Source organism: Dromiciops gliroides, chromosome 1 (genome assembly GCF_019393635.1).
Source record: "Dromiciops gliroides isolate mDroGli1 chromosome 1, mDroGli1.pri, whole genome shotgun sequence".
NCBI lineage: Eukaryota > Metazoa > Chordata > Mammalia > Microbiotheria > Microbiotheriidae > Dromiciops > Dromiciops gliroides.
Window position 1 is genome coordinate 557,733,689 of NC_057861.1, and position 22,663 is coordinate 557,756,351.

The following is a 22,663-nucleotide window of genomic DNA, read 5'->3' on the forward strand; positions in this document are numbered from 1 at the left end:
CTACTTGTTCCCAGACTATGGCAGAGCCTTCTGAACTGTGATCAGCCATACACATTGTACCATGACTCCAACTTCATGATGTTATTGGTCTGTGGTGTCATTGGTCTGGAATGTCATTGGTCCTCTTTGAAAACAAAGGAGGAATAAAAACACTATGCAGATATATTGGCCCAAATTCATAGATATATGTACATATAGCAATAGCTACCAGCACACACAGGTGAAAGCATAAACACTTTAAAAGACTAATGCGGGTTAATTGGTTAATAAGCCTTTAATTCTGTTTCTAGCAATTACCTCTCATTTGACATAACCAGAAATTAAATATCCTTAAAGTCTACAAGGCATTGTTATCAGCATTACAATATTACATATTTCATCATCTTAGTTTGTAATGCAGAATTTTTTTAAGTGGAATCAAAGACATAATTAGTATGAGATGAACCCATCTGTCCCTTGGTTCTGACATTTAATCAGCTGTGCTTCCAATCTCATTGTACACAGTAATCACCCATCCAAAAACCTTCCATCATGGTCTTTAAAAATTTAGCAGAAAAAATGCCCTTTTGGGCCAAGCCACATGTCTTGTCCTGACTGCAACTCTAATGAGACTATCCTCTAAACTACTATTACCCTACTTCTCTCACCCCCACCCCAATTTAATTCAATTCATTCCATGAAGGACAAAATAATCAGTTAAATAAGTCTCTAGATATTTCTCACACTACTAAAAAATTCTATTTACTTTTTTGGTTTTGTTTTTCATTTATTTAGAATTTTTTCACAAATTATATGTAAAAAATTAATGTCAATTTTTAAAACTTTGTGTTCCAGATTCTCTTCCTCCCTCCTTCCCCAACCCTACTTAAGAATGCAAGCAATCTGGGGCAGCTAGGTGGTACAGAGGATAAAGCATCGGCCCTGGATTCAGGAGGGCATGAGTTCGAATCCAGCCTCAGACACTTGACACTTACTAGCTGTGTGACCCTGGGCAAGTCACTTAACTCTCATTGCCCCACCAAAAATAAAAAAAAAAGAATGCAAGCAATTCACAATAAGTTATACATGTGTAGTCATGCAAAACATTTTCAAATTAGGTTATGAAAGAAAACAGAAAAAACACAAGAAAAATGAATTTTAAAATTATGCATCAATCTGTATTCAGACACAATCAAAAGAACCAAACCAAATCAAAACAAAAACAAAAAAGGGGGGGTGGGGCAGCTAAGTGGCACAGAGGATAGAGCACTGGCCCTGGATTCAGGAGGACCTGAGTTCAAATCCTGCCTCAGACACTTGACACTTACTAGCTGTGTGACCCTGGGCAAGTCACTTAACCCCAATTGCCTCACCAAAAAAACAAACAAACAAACAAAAAAAACCACCAGACACAATCAGTTCTTTCTCTAGAGATGGATTGCATTTTTTATAAGTCCTTCAGAATTGTTTTAGGTCATTGTATTGCTGAAAATAGATCATCTTACAGAACTATGAACAGAGTCCTGCTCCACTGTGGCTGCAAGTTCTTCTCTCCTTGTGCTCCTGTCTTGCCTGGGACTGCTACCCAAGACTGTGACCTGGATATGAGTATGGGAAAAACAAGTTTCCTGCCTCAGTGCTAGCAAAGAGACCCCTTTATTCTCCTTATGGTCAATTGTTCGACCCCCTTACTGTCTATGGTCTGATTTCCAGAAGCAGGTGCTGCTGCTGCTGCTGATTCAGATACTCACTAGACCTGCTCCTGGTTTTCTAGGGTTGGATCTCCATTGAAATAGCCTGTGCTGGACTGCACTCCACTTTCACACTGGTACAACCAACCTTTCCTTCTGACTTTCTAAGCTGTCTTTGGCTGGAAAATGATTTCACCCTTTTGTGGGTTTTGCTTCTCCAGGAATTGTATTATGGCACTATTTGAAGGTATTTGGAGGGGTCTTGAGGAGAGCTCCAGTAAGTCACTTGCATTTCTTCTACCATTTTGGCCACTATTTTCTCTTAAAGTGGGATCCAAAAATGACTTTATATACAATAACATGATGCACTATAGAACTTTTATGGATTACTGTAAATTGAAGCAATTTATCTATGCTAAGATTATGTTAGTGCTTTAAATTAATATGAACTTCAAAATCAAAATTTATAGACTTTTATAGTTATTGCAAAACTTGCCAGGATAATGTTTAGCTTAACTGAAAGCATATCATAAATACTCTAATTAATTTATCATCCTGTACAATTATAAGAATTGGTATATCCTAATTATATAGGAAGCAAAATACATATAGAAGATTTCATTTTACATGCACAAAATATTGATGCACAATTTCATTATTTCCTTTTGTTTAAGGAATTTATTTTTTACTCCAACCAATTTCCTAAAAGAAAGGAATATGAAATATTATAACAATAGGAAATTTAAAAATTAAGGTGTTCATTAAATATTTCACAACATATAACAAAAGTGTACTGTTTTTGTCAGTGCTCAAATACAAGTTCTTAGGGGAAAAAAAGAAGAAAAGAGATTATAGTCAATATTAGATCATGAGTGACTTTTACATGAAAGCATGGCTGTCTATATTAATGCTTGAGATGAGAAGTCTGGTAAGGAGAAACTGAAACATTATGGAGGACAAGAACGGACTAAGTAAGGCCTTGACTATAATCCTGTTCTTAATATTTACTAGTGTAAGGGTTTTAAATTCTAGCTCTGATGTCTAAAATCTAATGAGTTGTCACCTTAAATTAGAAAACATATAGCATCAATCTTTGGGCATTAAGTATTTATTTGTTTATTTGTTTGTTTATTTATTTATTTGTCTATTTATCTATTTATTTTTTGGTGGGGCAATGAGCTTTGTGACTTGCCCAGGGTCACACAGCTAGTAAGTGTCAAGTGTCTGAGATCAGATTTGAACTCAGGTCCTCCTGAATCCAGGGCCAGTGCTCTATCCACTGTGCCACCTACCTGCCCCTGCATTAAGTATTTATTAAAGTGCATCAGAAGATAGTGAAGAGAGAGAGAGAGGTAAAAAGCAAACTTCATCTAACTATCTAAGAGAGCCCAGAATCTGTCCTCCCGCCAAGCTGCAGTCCTCAAATGAAAGGCCTCATTCCTCCCAGAAGCCTCGAGTAAAACAGGAAACAGGGCAGTCCACACAGACACACACACACACACACACACACACACACACACACAGCTCCAAGCTAATTGGTTGGTAGCTCTGATTGACAGAACCCACAGGTGCAAACATCACTTCCTGACACTTATCTGACCTTCAAAACTCCAGAAAAGGTCACTTTCAGATGCAAAAGTGGCATAGTTTCTTTTCAGACCAGAGCTCATGATGTCCCTCCCAGCAAAGGGTGTCATTCCAATTCTTATACTAGCTTTGTTATCAAGGGAAATTAATTTAATTTCTCTGGGCCCTTCTCATCTGAAAAATGAACACATTGGAGTTTATTATTTTTCTGAGGTCCCTTCTACATTTTCATGTTAGATCTATGATCCATTGTTTTTATTTTGAGATTTCTATAAAATATTCTTCCAATTTTATGATAAAGTAACAGCTAAATGTCAGCCATGGTGCTGAAATTTCTTAATTATGGCAGTAATGCTATAAATGACATAAATTGACAAAATACAGTTCTTGGAACTGGTGAAACATTTCATAATAAATTTCTAATTTGACTTTAATGTGGTTTTCAGATGACTGTGACTTTTTTGTTTTGTTTGTTTTCTGGTTCGCCTGTGTGTGTGTGTGTGTGTGTGTGTGTGTGTGTGTGTGTGTGTGTGTGTGTGGCAATTGGGTTTAAGTGATATGCCCAGGGGCAAACAGCTAGTAAGTGTCAAGTGACTGAGGCTGGACTTGAACTTAAATCCTCCTGAGTCCAGGGCCAGTGCCCAATCCACTGCGCCACCAAGCTGCCCCAACTGTGACTTTTTAGATCTTTTTAATTTTTTTTTTATTTTTTATTTTATTTCATTTTTTTTCTGATTATGACTTTTTGAGAGAAAAAAATCAAGGTCTAATAAAATGCTTTATGTCTTGAATGAATTACCAAAAATTTCTAGTTTATATTAAAGGAAAATAATGATATAATACATATATCCATATATATGTGTATATATGGATATATATGTATACATATATGGATATATGTATATGTGTGTTTATATGTGTGTGCATATACATATGTATAGATGTGCATGCATATATGTATATTTTTAAATATTAGTTTGACCTACCCATGAACAATTAATATTTTTCTGATCATTTAGATATGTCTTTATTTGTGTGAAAAGTGTTTTCTAGTACTGGTCATATTGTTCCTCTGTTTCTCTTAGCAGATAGACTGCCAAGTATTTTATATTGGCCACAGTTATTTTAAATGGAGTTTCTCTTTCTGTTGTTGATGGATTTTATTGGTAATATAAAAAAATGCTGATGAATTATGTGGGAATATTTTTTTAGCCTGCAAATTTGCTAAAGTTACTAATAATTTCAAGTAGCTTTTTGGTTGACTCTCTAGGGTTTTCTAAATATATCATACCATCTGTAAAGATTGATACTTTTGTTTAGTCATTCATTACCTTTTCAAATTCTTGTATTTTTCTTCTCTTATCGCTATAGCTAATATTTCTAGTACAATATTAAATAATTGGGGTGATAATGGGCATCCTTGCTTCACCCCTGCTTGTATTGGTAAGGTTTCTAGCTCAACCCCAATACAGATAATGTTTGCTGATGGTTTTAGATAAATAGTACTTATCATTTTAAGGTAAGTTCCTTTAATTCCTATTCTCTCTATTGTTTTTTGTGTTTGTTTGTTTTGTTTTGTTTTGTTTTTTGCAGGGCATTGAGGGTTAAGTGACTTGCCCAGGGTCACACAGCTAGTGTCAAGTGTCTGAGGCTGGATTTGAACTCAAGTACTCCTGAATCCAGGGCTGGTGCTTTATCCACTATGCCACCCAGCTGCCCCTCTCTATTGTTTTTATTGGAATGAATGCTGTACTTTGTCAAAGGACTTTTCTGCATCTATTGAGAAAATTGTATGATTTCTGTGTTTTTTTATTGATATGGTCAATTACGCTGATAGTTTTCCTAATATTGAACCAGCCCTCCTTTCCTGGTATAAATCCCACCTAGTCATACTCTATTATCTTTGTGATATATTGCTGTAATAATTTTGCTAATTTTTTATTTATATTTTTAAATCAATATTCATTAATGAAATTGGTCTATAATTTTCTTTCTCTGTTTTGGCTCTTCCTGCTTTGGGTATCAGCACCATGTTTGTCTCAAAAATAAGTTGGGTAGGAATCCTTTTTCACTCACTTTTTTCAAATAATTTATGTAGTATTTGGATTGATTATTGTTTAAATGATTGGTAGAATTCACTTGTGAATTCATCTGGTACTGGGGATTATTTCTTAGGAAATTCATTGATGGCTTGTTCAATTTCTTTTTCTAAAATTCAGTTTTTAAATATTTTATTTGTTATTCTGCTAATCTGGGTAGTTTATATTTTTGTAGATATTCATCTTTTTCATTGAGATTGTCAAATTTATTGTCATATAATTGGGCAAAATAGTTCCTAATAATTGTCTGAATTTCCTCTTCATTATTGGTGAGTTCACCCCTTTAATTTTTGATATTTGTAATTTTTTAAATTTCCTTTTTTTTGGGGGGGAGGGGGTGAGGCAATAGGGGTCAAGTGACTTGCCCAGGGTCACGCAGCTAGTATGTGTCAAGTGTCTGAGGCCAGATTTGAACACAAGTCCTCCTGAATCCAAGGCCAGTGCTTTATCCACTGCACCACCTAGCTGCCCCTATTTCCTTTTTTTTTTAAATCAAATTATCCAATAGTTTATCTATTTTATTGGTTTTTCCCATAAAATCAGCTTTTAGTTTAATTATTAATTCAATGGTTTTCTGACTTTCTACTTTATTAATTTCTCCTTTGATTTTCAGGATTTCCAATTTGGTGTTTATCTGGGGATTTTTACATTGTTCATTTTCTAGTTTTTTTAGTTGCATGCCCAAATCATTGATTTGCTTTTTCTCTATTTTATTGATGTAAGCAGATAGGGATATAAATTCTCCCCCTAAGAACTGTTTTGTCTGCATTGCATAATTTTTGATATGTTGTCTCATCATTGTCATTTTCTTTATTGAAATCACCAATTATTTCTATGATTTGTTCTTTGAGACACTTATTATTTACTATCAAATTATTTAATTTCCAATTGACTTTTGATCTCATTTTATTGTCCATTATTGAATATAATTTTATTGCATTTTGATCTGAAAATGATGTTTACTATTTCTGCTTTTTTGCATCTTCTTGTTAGTTTTTTATGACCTAATACATGGTCAATTTTCATTTACATCCCATATACTGCTGAGAAGATGCTATATTCTTTTCTATTACCATTTAATTTTCTCCAGAGAGCTATCATATCTAATTTTTCAATAATTTTGTTCAATTTGGTTAGGTTTACCTATTTCTGAGAGGGGAAGGTTAAGGTTCCCTACTGGAATAGTTTTATTATATTATCTGTTTCCTTCTGTAACTCATTCAACTTCTTCAAAGATTTCTATGCTATGACATTTGGTGCATGTGTTAAGTATTGATATGTTTTGATTGTCTATGGTATCTTTGAGGAAGATATAGTTGCCTTCTTTATCTCTTTTAACTAGATCTATTTTTGATTTTGCTTTGTCTGAAATCATGATTGCTATCCCTGCTTTCTTTGCTTCAGCTGAAACATAATAGATTCTGTTCCAGCCCCTTACGTGCACCCTGTGTGTATCTCTCTGTTTCAGATGTGTTTTTTTGTAAACAAAATATTGTAGGATTTTTTTTAAATCAATTCTTCTATCCACTCCTGTTTAAGGGGTGAGTTCATACCATTAACTTTTATAGTTATGATGACTAACTGTTTATTTCTCTCCATGCTATTTGTCACCTATTTATTGCCCCCACACTCCTCCCCCCCTCAACCTTTCCCTCCTCAAAAATGTTTTACTCATTATCCCCATCTTCCTCAATACCCCCTTCCTTTTATCAATTCTATCTTCCCCTTCTATTATGCTCTTTGCTTTTTAAACTTCCTTATAGGGTAAGATAGATTTCTATATCCAACTGAGTATATTTGTTACTCCCTCTTTGAGGAAACTTTTTTGAGAGTTAGGTTTATCTTTGCCCATCCTCCCATTTTCCCCTCAATTATTATGGTTGTTTCATGACTTTGTGTTTGTGTGTGTGTATAGTACAATTCATCCCATTCAATTTCCCCCTTCCTTCTTCCATGCAATTTCTTTCTAATCCCTTTATTTTGTTTTTAGGGTGTTGTTCAATCAATGCCACCTTATTTTTTTTTCATTTTTCCCACTACCTGTGTTTATTTATTTATTTATTTATTTTTAAATAATAAACCCTTTTACTTATATTTTTCATTTCTAATTTTATCCCTCTTTCTCTCCCTCCCCATAGCCCTCCCTGAGCTGGCACAGAATTATATATGGGTTATGCATGTATGATTATGTAAAACATTACCATATATGTCATTTTGTACAAGAAAACTTGATTAAAAGAACAAAAATGAAAGAGAAAAATAGCATGCTTCAGTCTGTTCAATCAATATCAGTTCTTTCTTTGGAGGTTAATAGTATGTTTCATCAATAGTCATTTGGGATTGTCTTGGATGATTGTATGGTTGAGAATAGTTAAGTTATTAACACTTCTTCATCAAACTATATTGCTGTCTCTGTGTACAATATTCACTTGGTTCTGCTCGTTTGAAAATACATCATTTCATACATGTCTTTCCAGGGCTTTCTGAAATCATCCTGCTTGTCATTTCATATAGCACAATAATATTCCATCACCATCCTACACCACAGTTTATTCAGCCTGTTTTGGTTTGCATTTCTCTGATCAATAATGATCTAGAGCATTTTTTCATATGATTATAGATAGCTTTGATTTCTTTGCCTGAAAACTGTCTAGTCATATCCCTTGACCATTTATCAATTGGGGAATGACTTGTGCTTTTATAAATTTGACTCAGTTCTCTACATATTTGAAAAATGAGACCTTTATCAGAGAATATTGTTTCAAAAATTCTTTCAAAGTTCTTTACTTCCCCCACCACTATAGTCAATCCATTACCAAGCCCTTTTGATTCTTTTCCTTTCATATTTGTCTCCTTTTCTATGCCCACATGCTCAGTCACTAAATTCAGGACCTTAGCACCTCTCACTAGGATTTTTACAAAGCCTCCTAACTGTTCTCATGTCTTCTATTATCTTTCATGTCCCATTTAGCCCCCCACAAAGCTGTGAAATCCATATTCCTAAAACAGAGATCTGACTATGTTAGTCCCAGTCAAATATCTTCAATGAATCCCTGTTACTTCTAGAATAAAATACAAATTCCTCAGGCTGGAATTTAAAACTGTAATGGGGGGAAGTGGGGTATGGGTTGGTGGGAGTTGGAGTTCTTAGGAATTCCTCTTTAAAGAATTACACCCTCTTGCACACTAAAGTAGTTAGAATAAGGTGATAGTTTATTTAGGAGCAAGGGAAGGGAAGGGTGGAGGGGAGGGAAACCATGAAAGAAATCCTTGGACTTTTCATGGGGAGACAGGCACAAAGCACATGGCTCAGAGGTACCAAATCTCCTCGAACAGGAGACTGGAAGGTACTTTTATAGAGGACTGATGGGGGTGGACCATCTGCCCTTAAAAAGTTCCTTTAGTGAGAAAAGACCATCCCCCACTGGTAGTGACTAGAGGAATTGGGTGAGGGGTCAGAACACAAAGGCTGCAGCCACACCCAAATTTATCTCCCCAGGGTAAGGGAGGCCAGAATGAAGTGTAGGAATCTGAAGCTAGCTCAGTCTGATTTGGTTCAGCTTATCTCTCTTGGTGTTATCTGTCCTCTGGCTTAGTTTCTCAAGGAGAAGCTTCCTTGATGTGTCCCAGAGAACTTCTGGGGTGCTCTGCACCCCATAACAAAACATTCCACTGTCATGTTGCCACTTACCTTTCCAGATTTACTTTATATTATTAATGATTGAACATTGTATTTCTCATTCAAATTGACATGCTAAATCATCCCTGTACTCCAAATGTCATCTCCCATTGCAAAGAATGTTGCCCCATCCCCCACATCCGACTCTGGCAACATATTCCTTTCTCATCTTGGCATCTTAGTCTTTCAAACTTCAAATATAATTTTACTTGTTATCTCTTAAGTAAAATGCAAGGACAAAGATTGTACTTATAATTTCATTGATGTAGGGAATTGTCAGATGAAGAAAGTTCATCTAACAGTGTAAGGATATGCTATGGTCTTAAGCCATTTTGACCTTATTTTAGTATACAGTGTGAAATCTTGGACAATACCTAGTTTCTGTCATACTGTTTTCCATTTATCTCAGCAGTTTTTGTCAAATAATGAGGTTTCTTCTGCCTAAAAAGCTTAGATCTTAGGGTTTATCATATACTAGATTACTATAGTCATTTACTATAGTGTAATTTATATCTATTATATTCCACTGATCTACCTCTCCATTTCTTGGCTAGTACCAGATTGTTTTGAGAATTATCACTTTATAAAATGGTTTGAGTTCTTGTACTGCTAGACAACCTTATTTCTTAATTTTTTTCATTGATTCCCATGCTATTCTTGAACTGTTGTTAATTTTATTATTTTTTCTACCTCCCTAAAATATTTTCTCAATACTTTCATTAGTATTGCTCTAAATAAATAAGTTAACCTAGGTATAATTGAAATTTTCATTACATTGGCTCTGCCTACTCATGAACAATTAATATTTTCCCAATAGCTTAGATCTGACTTTATTTCTATTAAAAGTATTTTGTACTTCTGGTCATATAATTGTTGTGTTTGTCTTGTGAAGTAGACTCCCAACTATTTCATAATGGCCACAGTTATTTTAAATAGAATTTCTCTTTCTAGCCATTGTTGCTAGACTTTGTTTGTAATATGTAGAGATGCTTATGATTTATGTGGGCTTTATCTTGCAACTTTGCTAAAGCTGTTAATAATTTTAAGTTTTTAATTGACTCTCTAGGATTTTCTAAGTATAACATCATATCATCTACAAAGAGTGATAGTTTTGTTTTTTTATTACTATTCTAATTCCTTTAATTACTTTTTCTTCTCTTATTTCTATAGCTAACATGTCTAGTACAATATTAAAGATAGAGGTGATAATGGGCATCCTTACTTCAACCCTGATTGTTTTGGGAAGGCTACTAGCTTAACCCCATTACAGATAACACTTGCTTCTGGTTTGAGATAAATAGCACTTATCATTTTAAAGTAAGCTTCTTTTATTCCTATGCCATCTAGTGTTTTTAAGAAGAATGGGTGCAGTATTTTGTCAAAGGATTTCTCTGCATCTATTGAGATAATCATATGATTTCTATTGGTTTTGCTATTGATACTATGCTGATAGTTTTCATAATATTGAACCAGTCCTGCATTCCTGGTATAAATCCCACCTAGTCATAGTTTATTATCCTTGTGATATTTTTCTGTAATCTTTTTGCTAGTATTGTATTTTCAATTTTTGAATGAATAGTCATTAGTGAAATTGGTCTATAATTTTCTTTCTCTGTTTTGACTCTTCATAGTTTGGGTATCAGCACCATATTAATCTCATAAAAGGAGTTTGGTAGAACTTGATTTATTTTTCAAATAATTTATATAATATTGGGATTAATTGTTTAAATGATTGGTAGAATTCACTTGTGAATTCATCTGGTATTGGGATTTTTTTCTTAGGAAGTTCACTGGTGTCTAGTTCAGTTTATTTTTCTAAAATTGGGTTATTTAAATATTTTATTTCCTCTTCTACTAATCTGGGCAATTTATATTTTGTAAATATTCATTAATTTTATTTTAATTGTCAAAATTATTGGTATGTAATTGAGCAAAATAGTTCCTAATAATTGTCTTAATTTCCTCTTCATTGGTGATGATTTTACACCTTTCATTTTTGATACTAGTAATTTGGTTTTCTTTCCTTTTTTGATCAATTATCCAATAGTTTATCTATTTGATTGGTTTTACCATAAAACCAGCTTCTAGTTTTAATTATTAATATAAAGGTTTTCTTACTTTTTATATTTTTAATCTCTTCTTTAATTTTCAGGATTTCCAATTTGGAGTTTAGTTGGGGTTTTTTAATATGTTCTTTTTCTATTTTTTTTTTTGTTCCATGCCCAAATCATTGATCTACTTTTTCTCTATTTTATTGATGTTACCAGTTAGGGATATAAATTTTCCCCAAAGAAGAAATGTTTTGGTTGAATTCCATAAGTTCTGATACGTTGTCTCATCAAATTGTAATTTTCTTTAATGAAATCATTGATTGTTTCTATCATTTGTTCTTTGACACACTTGTTTTTTAGGTTCAGATTATTTAATTTCCAATTTTTTTGGGGGGGGGAGGCTGGGCAATGAGGGTCAAGTGACTTGACCAGGGTCACACAGCTAGTAAGTGTCAAGTTTCTGAGACCGGATTTGAATTCAGGTCCTCCTGAGTCCAGGGCTGGTGCTTTATCCACTGTGCCACCTAGCTCCCCCCCCCACACCAATTGGTTTTTAATCTCCCTTTCAATTATCCATTATTGAATAGAATTTTTATTGCATTATGATCTGAAAATGATGTCTTTACCATTTCTGCTTTTCTGTATCTGCTTGTAAGGATTTTATGCCCTAATACATGGTCAATTTTTGTGTAGGTCCCATATACTGCTGAGAAGAAGGTTCATTTCTATTCCCTTTCAGTTTTCTCCAACAATCTATCTTATTTAACTTTTCAAGAATTTCATTCATTTCCTTAACTTCTTTCTTGTTTATTTTTTGTTAGATTTATCCAGTTCTGAGAGGGGAAGGTTAGGGTCCCCCACTAGGATAATTTTATTATCTATTTCCTCCTGTAACTCATTTAACTTCTCCTTCAAAGATTTAGATGCAGTGCCATTTGGTACATATATGTCAAGTGTTGATATGTTTTCATTGTCTATGGTACCTCTCAACAAGATAAAGTTTCCTTCTTTATCTCTTTTAACTAAATCTATTTTTGCTTTTGCCTTATCTGAAAACATGATTGCTACCCCTGTTTACTTTGCTTTAGCTGAAGCATAATAGATTCTCTTCCAGCCCCTCACATGAACCCTGTGTCTCTCTCTCTGCTTTAAATTTGTTTCTTGTAAACAACATATTGTAGGATTTTGTTTTTTAATCTGCTATCCACTGTCTGCTCTGTTTAATGAATGAAATTATTCCATTCACATTTATAGTTATGATGACTTTATTTCTCTCTTTGCTATTTTTCACCTGTTTATCCCCCTACTCTGATCCCCCACCCTTTCCCTCCTCAAAAGTCTTTTACTTATGATCACCACCTTCCCCGATATCCCCTCCCTTATATAAATCCCCCATCCCTCTTTTATTATCACTGTCCCTTTTTAACCTTCCTTCTAGGGTAACATAGATTGCTATATCCAACTGACTGTGTTTCTTATTCAATCTTTGAGCCACCTTTGATGAGAGTAAGGTTTAATCTTTGTCAATTCTCTCTCCAATATGATAGATGTTTTATGCCCCTTTGTGTATGTGTATGTGACAATACACCTCATTCAATTTCTCCCCACCTTCTTCTATGCAATTTCTTTTTACCCCTTTATTTTGTTTTCTGGGGTGTCTTTCCATCAATGTTACCTTATGACCACACTCTCTGTCTACATATGCTCCTTCTAATTATTGTTATAGTAAAGGTTTTAAGATTTACAAATATTATCATCCCTTCAATATTACTGTATGACCACATCATCTTTACATATACTACTAAATTGCTTTAATAATTGCTCTTATAATAAAGTTATTAAGACTTAAAAATATTATTTTACCATATAGAACTAGAAACAGTTTAATCTTATTAAATTTCTTCCAGTTTTTCTTTCTTATTTCTTTTTTACCTTTTCTGTTTCACTTCAGTCTTGTATTTATATGTCAAATTTTTTTATTCGACTCTGGCCTTTTAATCAGACATGTGAGAAAGTTCTCAATTTTGTTAAATGTCCATTTTTTCTAATGAAAGAATTTATTCAATTTTCCTGGGTAGGTGATTCTTGGTTGTAAAAATAACTACTTTTCCTTCTGGTATATCATGTTCCAAGCTCTGTGATTATTTCATGGGGAACCTGCCAAATCCTGTGTAATTCTGACTGTAGCTCCATGGTATTTGAATTATTTCTTTTTGATTGCTTGCAATATTTATTTTCTTTGATCTGTGAGCTTTGAAATTTGACTTGGATGTTCCAGGGAGTTTTCATTTTGGGATCTCTTCCAGGCAGTGTTCAGTGGATTATTTCAATTTCTCCTTTGCCCAATGGATCTAATATTTCAGGGCTGTTTTCTTTAATAATTTCTTGAAAGACATTTTCCAGGTTTTTTGTTTTGTTTTATTTTTGTTTTTGTTTTTTATTGTCATGGCATTTAGGTACTCCAATAATTCCTATATTATCTGTACTGGATCTATTTTCTAGGTCAGTTGTACTTCCAATGAGAAATTTCTTATTTTCTTCTTTTTTTAAAAAAAAAATTGATTTACTTTTATTGTATTTTGATGTCTCATGGACTCATTAGTTTCCATTTGTTCAATTTTAATTTTTAAAGAATTATTTTCTTCAGTGACCTTTTGTATTTCCTTTTCCATTTGGCTAAATCTATTTTTTGTTGTTGGTGGTTTTTGTTTTTGTTTTTGTTGGTTTTTGTTTTTGTTTTTGTTTTTGCAGGGCAATGAGGGTTAAGTGACTTGCCCAGGGTCACACAGCTAGCTAAGTGTCAAGTGTCTGAGGATGGATTTGAACTCAGGTCCTCCTGAATCCAAGGCCAGTGCTTTATGCACTGCACCACCTAGCTGCCCTAAATCTATTTTTATAGAGTTATTTTCCTCAGTAAATTTTTGAATTTCTTTTTCATCTTTCTAATGCATTACTTTTATTTCTTTCCTCATTTTTTCTTCTACTTCTCTAAATTGATTTTCAAAGTCCTTGTTAAGCTCTTCCAGAAATTCTTTTTGGACCTGAGACTAATTTGTCTTTTTCTTTGAAGCTTCACCTGGAGCTGTTATGTTACTGTTATCCTCCTCAATTTTTATGACTTGATTTTTCCTATCACTATAGTAATGTTCAATAGTCAAACTTCTTTTTTTGGCTCTTTTTTGTGACTTAATAGTTTTATTTGAGTTGGGTTCTCTTCTTAAACTGTTCCAGGGTTTCTGCTGAGGCTCTGGGTCTTACTGGTAGTTTTCATGGTGCTTCAGGGATTACCTGCTTACTTCTGCTGGCTTCCTAAATTTAGCAAAGTCTTTTTGGTGGCTGACCCTGAAGGAATGATCTTGTTAATGTGTCCCATTTGTTGTGCCTTTCTGCTGAGTTACTCTGTTTGCAGGGCTTCTGTTAGCAGGCCATGAAAGAGTAATTTTGTTTCCACTCTGCCCTTGTGTATGTGTGTGTGTGTGTGGGGGGTGGCGGGGGGCAGGAGTTGCAGGGTATCCTGCTGCTGGGTTGCTACGGTAATCAGTCACTCAGCTAGCAGACCCTGGAAGGGTAAATTCTATTGCAATCTAATGAGTCCCTGCTGCTGGTTTTCCCTGGAAACAGTCTCTCTGATGAGAGGTCACAGGCTGGGAACTTACTCTTAACTAGTCTTGGGTGGGCCTTCACTATTGGTCAACAGTGGGGTCAAAGCCCCCCAGTGGTCTGTGCTAGCTTTGGGGTACCTGGTGAGTGTCCCTACTATGCTGCCCAGAGTGTTCATCTGCCCAGATAACTGCTGGTTTGCAGGTGGGTAGAGCCTCACTATTGGATTATCCCAGGCTTAGAGCACTGCTTCAGGCCCCCTGCTATGAGCCAGGAAGCTGCAGCTGTTGCTGTTGCTGCTGCTCCTGAACCTCACTTCCCTCCCTCCAATGTAAGAGAGACCTTCCTTGCAGGGCTAGTAGACTATTTCCTAGCTCCTGGGATGTTTAATAGTGAGTTTTATATTAGTTTGGAGGGGACATTCGGGAGAGCTTCAGTGGGTTGCTTCCTCATTTAGCCATCTTGGCAAGGAAGTTCCAATATCACTGTATAACCATAAACTTTGTCTACATATACTCCTAATTATTATTATCTTAAGACTTACAATTATCATCCCTTCAATATCAACTTATGAACACATCTACTCTCTACATATACTTCTACTTGATCTTATAATAAACTTGATAAGACTCAGAAATATTATCTTATATGGAAATAAAAACAGTTTAAACTTATTAAATTCCTTATAGTTTCTTCTTTCTTGTTCGTTTTTATCTTTTTATGTTTCTCTTGATTCTTGTATTTGGACATCAAATTTTGCATTCAACTCTGGCCTTTTAATCAGAAATGCTAGAAAATTCTCTATTTCATTAAATGTCCATTTTCCCCTGAAAGAATCTATTCAATTTTGCTGGGTAGGTAATTCTTGGTTGTAAACCTAACTCCTTTTCCTTCTGGTATAATATACTCTAAGACCTGTGTTTCTTGAATGAGGAAGCTGCCAAATCCTATTTAATTCTGACTGTAACTTCACAGTATTTGAATTGTTTCTTTTGGGCTGATTGTAATACTCTTCCCTTGATCTTTGAAATTCCTTGAGCTTTGAAATTTGGCTATGGTGTTTCATGGAGTTTTCATTTTGGATCTTTTTCAGGTGATGATTGGTGGATTCTTTCAATTTCTATTTTGTTGTCTGCTTCTAATATTTCAGGGCAGTTTTCTTTGATAATTTCTTTTTTTTTTCTTTTTAGATCTTTAATGAATTTTATTTCCCCCCTAAATACATGTAAAAACAATTTTAATATCTATTTTTAAAACTGTGTACCAAATTCTATTCCTCCCTCCCTGCCCACCCCCAACCTTAAGAACACAAGCAATTCAATATGTTATTCATGTGTAGTCATGCAAAATCTTTTTATGTTAATCAGGTTGTGAAAGAAAACAGACAAAAATGTAAGAAAAAGAAACTAAAAAAAATGTTTCATTGTATAATCAGACACCATCAGTTATTTCTTTGGAGATGGACTGTAGTTTTCACAAGTCCTTCAGAGTTGTCTTGGATCATTGCATTGCCAAGAATAGCCAAGTCATTCACAGCTGATCATCTTGCAATATTTCTTTACTTTGTATACAGTACATCTCATTTTTCATCAGTAAAGTATATCTTACCAGGTTTTTCTAAGAGCACCCTGTTCATCATTTCTTACAGCACAATAATGTTCCATCATAATTTCTTCTGACAATTTGTTCAGTTATTCCCCAATTGATGGACATCTCCTCAATTTTGAATTCTTTGCACCAGAAAAGGGTTGCCATAAATATTTTTATACATATAGTTCCTTTAATTTTTTATCTCTTTTTGGATATGGACTTCATACTGGTATTACAAGACCCAACAGTAGGCAGGGTTTTATACCTTTTGGCCATAGTTCCAAACTGCTCTAAAGAATGTTTGAATCAGTTTATGACTCCAGCAACAGTGCATTAAATGTCTTATTTCCCCCATATCCCCTACAACTTTTGTCATTTTCCAATTCTGTCGTCAATATGTTTGCTATTATCCAATCCAGTAGGTATGAGGTAGTTACCCAGAACTCTTTTGACTTACATCTTTGTAATCAATAGTGAGTTAAGGTATTTTTCATCATATATCTATAGATAGCTTTTATTATTTTACCTGAAATTTGTCTATATCTTTTGATTATTTATCAATTGGCTAATGGTTCTTTTTTTTAAACAAATTTGACTCATTTCTCTTTGTGACTGAGAAATGAGGCCTTAATCAGACAAACGTGCTTCAAAATTTTTCCAGTTACTATTGATAACTGAATTTCCCTCCATCCTATTCCAACCCCATGCCATTTACTCTATTCTCTATCTCTTTTCACCCTTTCCCTCCTCAAAGGTGTTTTGCTTCTGATTGCTCTCTCCCCCAGTCTGTCCACTCTTCTATCACACCACCATCCCCTTCCCCTCCTACTTTCCAGCAGTATAAGATATACTACTATACCCAATGGAGTGTGCACGTTATTTCCTCTTTGAGCCAATTCTTATGAGAGTAAGTTTTGCTCACTACCCTGCACCTCCCCCATCTTACCGTCTACTGGATAAGCTTTTTCTTCCTTTTTTTATGTGAGATAATTTATCCCATTCCACCTCTCCCTTTCCCTTTCTCCCAGTGCATTCCTCTCTCATCCCTTAATTTAATTAATTTATTTTTTGCAGGGCAATGAGGGTTAAGTGACTTGCCCAGAGTCACACAGTTAGTAAGTGTCAAGTGTCTGAGGCTGGATTCGAACTCAGGTCCTCCTGAATCCAAGGCCGGTGCTTTATCCACTGTGCCACCTAGCTGTCCCCCCTCTAAATATATTCCATCCACCTGTCCTAATAATAATAAAATTCTTATGTTACAAGCTTTATCTTCCCATGTAGGAATGTAAATAGTTTAACCTTTTAATATCCCTTGTTTTATTTTTCCTGTTTACCTTTTTATGCTTCTCTAGGATCTTGTATTTGAAAGTTAAATTTTTGATTCATCCCAGGTCTTTTCATCAAGAATACTGAAAGCCCTCTCTTTCATTGAATTCCCATTTCCCCCTTGTAAGATCACACTTAGTTTTGCTGGGTAGGTGATGCTTGATTGTAATCCCATCTCCTTTGCTTCTAGAATATCAGGGCAATTTTCCCTGAAAATTTCTAGGAAGATGATTTGCTGGAGCTGGGGCTGTCTGTACTGGGTCTGGGTTTGTTCTTGATTTTCCCCATCACCAAGTAACTGTCAATAGTCTAACTTTTTTTTTTTTTTTGCTCATTTTTGCATCTTGATGTTTTGTTTTTTTTATGAGAGAGTTCAGCTCTATTCCTACACTGTCCCAAGTTTTTATGCTGGGACTCTGGTTCTTCTTGGTGGCTTTCACTGGGCTTCAGGGCTTAGCTGCTTTCTTTCTTTGTAGAGTAAGCTTCCCTAAGTATTGTCAGGTTGGTTCTCCCTTTTGACCTCCCCTGGCTGTGGGCTGGCTTTCTCCAGGGGTGGTGTTCTGGTGCTGGGTTTCAAAAGCTAATAGTCTTTCTGATCGCTGGCCCTGTAGGAGTGATCTTATTGTTGGTCTGCCGTAGGAGTGGTACCCTGTGGCTGGTTTGCTCTGTTAGCAGGGACTCTCTATTAGCAGGCCCTGGAGGTATAATTAATTCCACGTCCTATCTTCCCAAGTGCAATGGTGCTGCTAGTGGGTTGTTCTGGTAATGGAGTCTCTCTGTTAACAGGTCCTGGAAGGGTAATTTTGTTGCAATCTGTTTAGGGTGAAACCCCTGCTGCTGGTTTGCCCTGTACACAGTCTTTCTGCTGGGAAGTCACAGTGGTGGGAACTTCACATTCTCCAGTCTTGGGCAGGGCTTCACTACTATCCAGTAGTGGGGTCAGGCCTCCATAGTGGTCTCTGCTACTTGAGGGTCCTTGCTATGCTGCCCAGACTGCTAACCTGCCAAGGAAGCCATTTGTTTTCAGGTGGGTAGAGTCTAGCTGGTGATTTGCCCCAGGCTCAGAGCCGTGCTTATGGCCACCTTCAGTGAGCCCAGAAGCTGCTACTGCTGCTGCTGCAACTAAACCTAACTTCCCTCCCACCCAGGTAAGACAGACCTTTCCTGCCAGTCTGGTAGGCTGTGTTCCTGCTCCTATTACAATTCTGTGGCAATCTTATATTGGTTTGGTGGGGAAATTTGAGAGACTTCCAGAGGGTTGCTTCCCCACTTGGCCATCTTGGCACTAGAAAACATTACTTAATACATGAGGAAGGTTTAGAAAAGTGAGCAATTTGATGAGGCATAGGGGTTAGTTATATATGAAGGAACTTGCATTATAACCAAGAATGTACTACCCAACAAAAATAATCGTAATCTTTCAGGGAAAATAGTGCATATTTAATGAAATAGGAGACTTTAAAACTTTCCTAATGAAAATCCCAGAACTGAATGGAAAATTAACTCTACAAATACAAGACTCAAGAGAAGCATAAAAAGGTAAAATGGGAAAAAACAATTTAAAATTTATTCAATAAATTTTAAATGTTTCCATCTCTACATGGGAAGAAGATACTTGTAACTCTTTAGAACTTTATCTTTATTAAGACAGCAGCAAATATCTAGACAGAGGGTGTGAGTATAAGTTGATTTTGACGTGATCATATTTAAAAAACAAACTTAAGGGGTGACAAAAAGGATTATACTGGGAGAAGAGGAAAAGGAAGAGAGATCACATCATGTGAAGAGACACAAAAGACCTATTATAATAGAGGAAAAGATGGGAAGTGTGAGCATTATTTCAACCTCATTCTCATCTAATTTGGCTCAGAGAGGGAATAACATACACACTCACTTGGTTATAGAATTTTATCTTATCCTATAGGGAAGTAAGGGGGGAAGGGTGGGGTATTGATAGAAGGGAGGGCAAAGCTATGAGGCAAAAGGGGAAAGGACAAAAGGGAGGTGGGGCTAATAGAACAGAAGGGAGATTGAGGGAAGTGGTGGTCAGAAGCAAAGCACTGGTGAGAAGGGAAGGGGGAAAGAAAAGAGAAAAAAATATAAACATGGGGAAAAATAATGTGCAGGGAAATACATATTTAATAATCATAACTGTGAATGTGACTGTGATGAACTCTCCCATAACAAAGAAGGAGATAGAAGAGTGGGTTAAAAGGCAGAATCCTACAATATGTTGTTTACAAGTAACATATCTGAAGGAAAGAGATACAGACTGAGTGAAGATAAAAGGCTAGAGCAGAATATATTATGCTTCAGATGAAGTAAAAAAGCCGGGTAAGAATACTTATCTCAGACAAAAGGAGAGCAAAAATAGAGCTAATTAAGAGATAAGGAAGGGAACTACATCTTGCTAAAAGAAAGCTTTTTTTTCTTTTTTATTTTTCCCCCCACTTAGGGTCCATTAAAGGTTAGTGTCCTAGAACATCAGGGAAGACAAGTTCAAATCTCACCTTTGATTTATATGGGGTCTGTATGACTCTGAACCAGTCTCTTAATCTCTCAGTGTCCAGGGCAACTCTCTAAGACTAAAAATTGCAGAGAAATTGCCAACCTGCATTGAGAGAGGGAGTTTCTTCATTCAGGATTTTCCTATACCAAATGAAATCATAGGTTTAGTCCTTTCCCTTATCTTTCCTCTGGCTTCAGCATATTTTTCAGGCAAACATTTTCAGTGAAGAGGATCAGTTTTTAAAGAAGGGACTTTCAATTCCACTGGCCAAGTGCTGCTATTTATTCTCCAATAAAAATATCTGTGGATATTTACTAGGAAGAAAAATTTTACTTCATAGAACTTAAAGGACTAAATTTGTAAGTTTTTGGTTAATTTTTTTTTTTTTTTGGTGAGGCAATTGGGGTTAAGTGACTTGCCCAGTGTTAATTGTCTGAGGCCGGATCTGAACTCAGGTCCTCCTGACTCCAGGGCCGGTGCTCTATCCACTGTGCCACCTAGCTGCCCCAAATTTGTAAGTTTTTAACACTATAAAAATTGTTGGAAAACCTTTTTTCTAGTTAATAGAAAGTAAGGTTGAAAGTTCAAATTGTTGCAAGTGTAGAGTGCATAGGTGAACAGTTTAACTTTAAATGGTTTGCTATCAAATCAGATTCATCACATGTCAGAATCCCACTAGGGTACATTGTCTCTGTAGGAGTATTATCAATAATAAATGATCCCCACCCCCTCCCTTACCATTTCTATACTGCACAAAAGCTTTATAATCTTACATCCTATGAATTATCCAAATATTCTCACTTCAAATTAGAAAGATAAATTTAGCCATCATTGTAATGAGAGTTGAACAGCAATATAATGAAGCAAAATTATGGTAAGTGAAGAATACATCTTTTGTTCTTCTGGTGAAAAGTCCCATGGCAACTGTCTGTTGCCATTAAGAATGGCACCAAATCTATGTTTAGAGTCATATACACTAAGAAAGACACATTTCCTGTAAGCTAAAACTAAATTTTCCATGCACACACTTTGACTTCTTTCCTTCCCACTCTACTACAACTTAAGCTGCATATTTAAAGGATTCATGCAACAGAAATGCTCCATTAATGTTACCTCTGATGTTATTTCCTTGAACTGTGAGTTTATGGGTATTTTTAAAGGGCAGATCTTAAAAAAAATAGAACAGTATTATCTTAAATTAACAATATAGAGCATATACTGTACTCTCTTTTCCTATGACAAGTAGATATATCTCCCTCCCTTAGGGTTCTAGGGATTCCCTAAGAATTTTGGGATATCTCTTCCCTACTACCATTTGCTTGAACCATAACTCCTCTCCCCAACTTGTTAAATGACAGTGATTGGACCTCCAGTTTCATTTAGCTGCATTACATAAACAATATTTTATAAATCAATTTTAAGTTAAAATATTCCTCCTCCCCCCAAATATCTCCAGGTTACTCTCAAGGGTCTCTCTCTTTTCCCACCTTACTCTCTGAGGAGAATGAACTCAAACTTAGCTAAATTTCTACACAGCACTGTTTGCACCAATTTCTTTCCTAAATATATCACTGCTGATACATGTATCTTTTTTCCAGCTACATCTTAGCTAGGTCCTGAAAGTCACTTTTAAAAGTTGCTTCTTGCTCCTCAGGGCCAGTAATGATGAATTGGCTTCAAAATTCCACTCTGGAATGCTAGGATTTGTGAAGAACAAAAGACTAGGAATTTTGGATATTGTGATGTTGGGACATAGGTAAACTGACTTGTTTACTTTCCTGAATTTTAAAAATGTGCAAGATTAGCTTCTCTAATCCCTTCAACTAATGCTGAAAAGACAAAACAGAAACAAACAACTAAACTTGTGCTCACTCAAGAGAGGAGTGGCTGTTACTTATATTTTCATAATATATTTTCCTTGCTCTCACTCCTTCCCTATCGCATGCTTTTTCCTCCACTAGACTTATTTGGTTTTGATTATTTTTTTGTTGTTATTTAAGGAATTCTTGTTGGACTTATGCCCAATTTACTTTTATCTTTGAAGTTTTGCTTGTAGCTTCTTTTGGACATCATTGTCTTCTGAGTTTTGTGTCTTCACCTTCTCTATCACCACAGTGGCTTATTATGGTTGGGTACTTTTTGTTGTTTGTTCCCTTTTTCCAGCCTATTTTTTTTGCTTGTTTTTGAAATTCAAAATGTTAAAATGGAACCTTATTCTGAAGGTTGGAGTGGTAGGGCTCTATCCTAAGCATCAGTTGGTTTTTTTGTTTGTTTGTTTATTTGTTTTAATACTGTTGTTTTCAAAACTAGTTCTGGGAGACTGAAAGATTTTGGTGCTTCTAAGGCATTATGATCAAGGGAGCCATTTCTCACTGATCTCCTAAACTGTGTCCTGGTATTTACCCATGAATGACACATGATTCCTTCTACCCACAATCACTACTGTTTCTCATAGTCCCTGATATCTTGTGATTGAAGGTAATACAATTAGTCCATGCCCCTTATCCCTGGTGACTACAAATGCTGCTCTCTACCCTGGAACTCTGACCTGG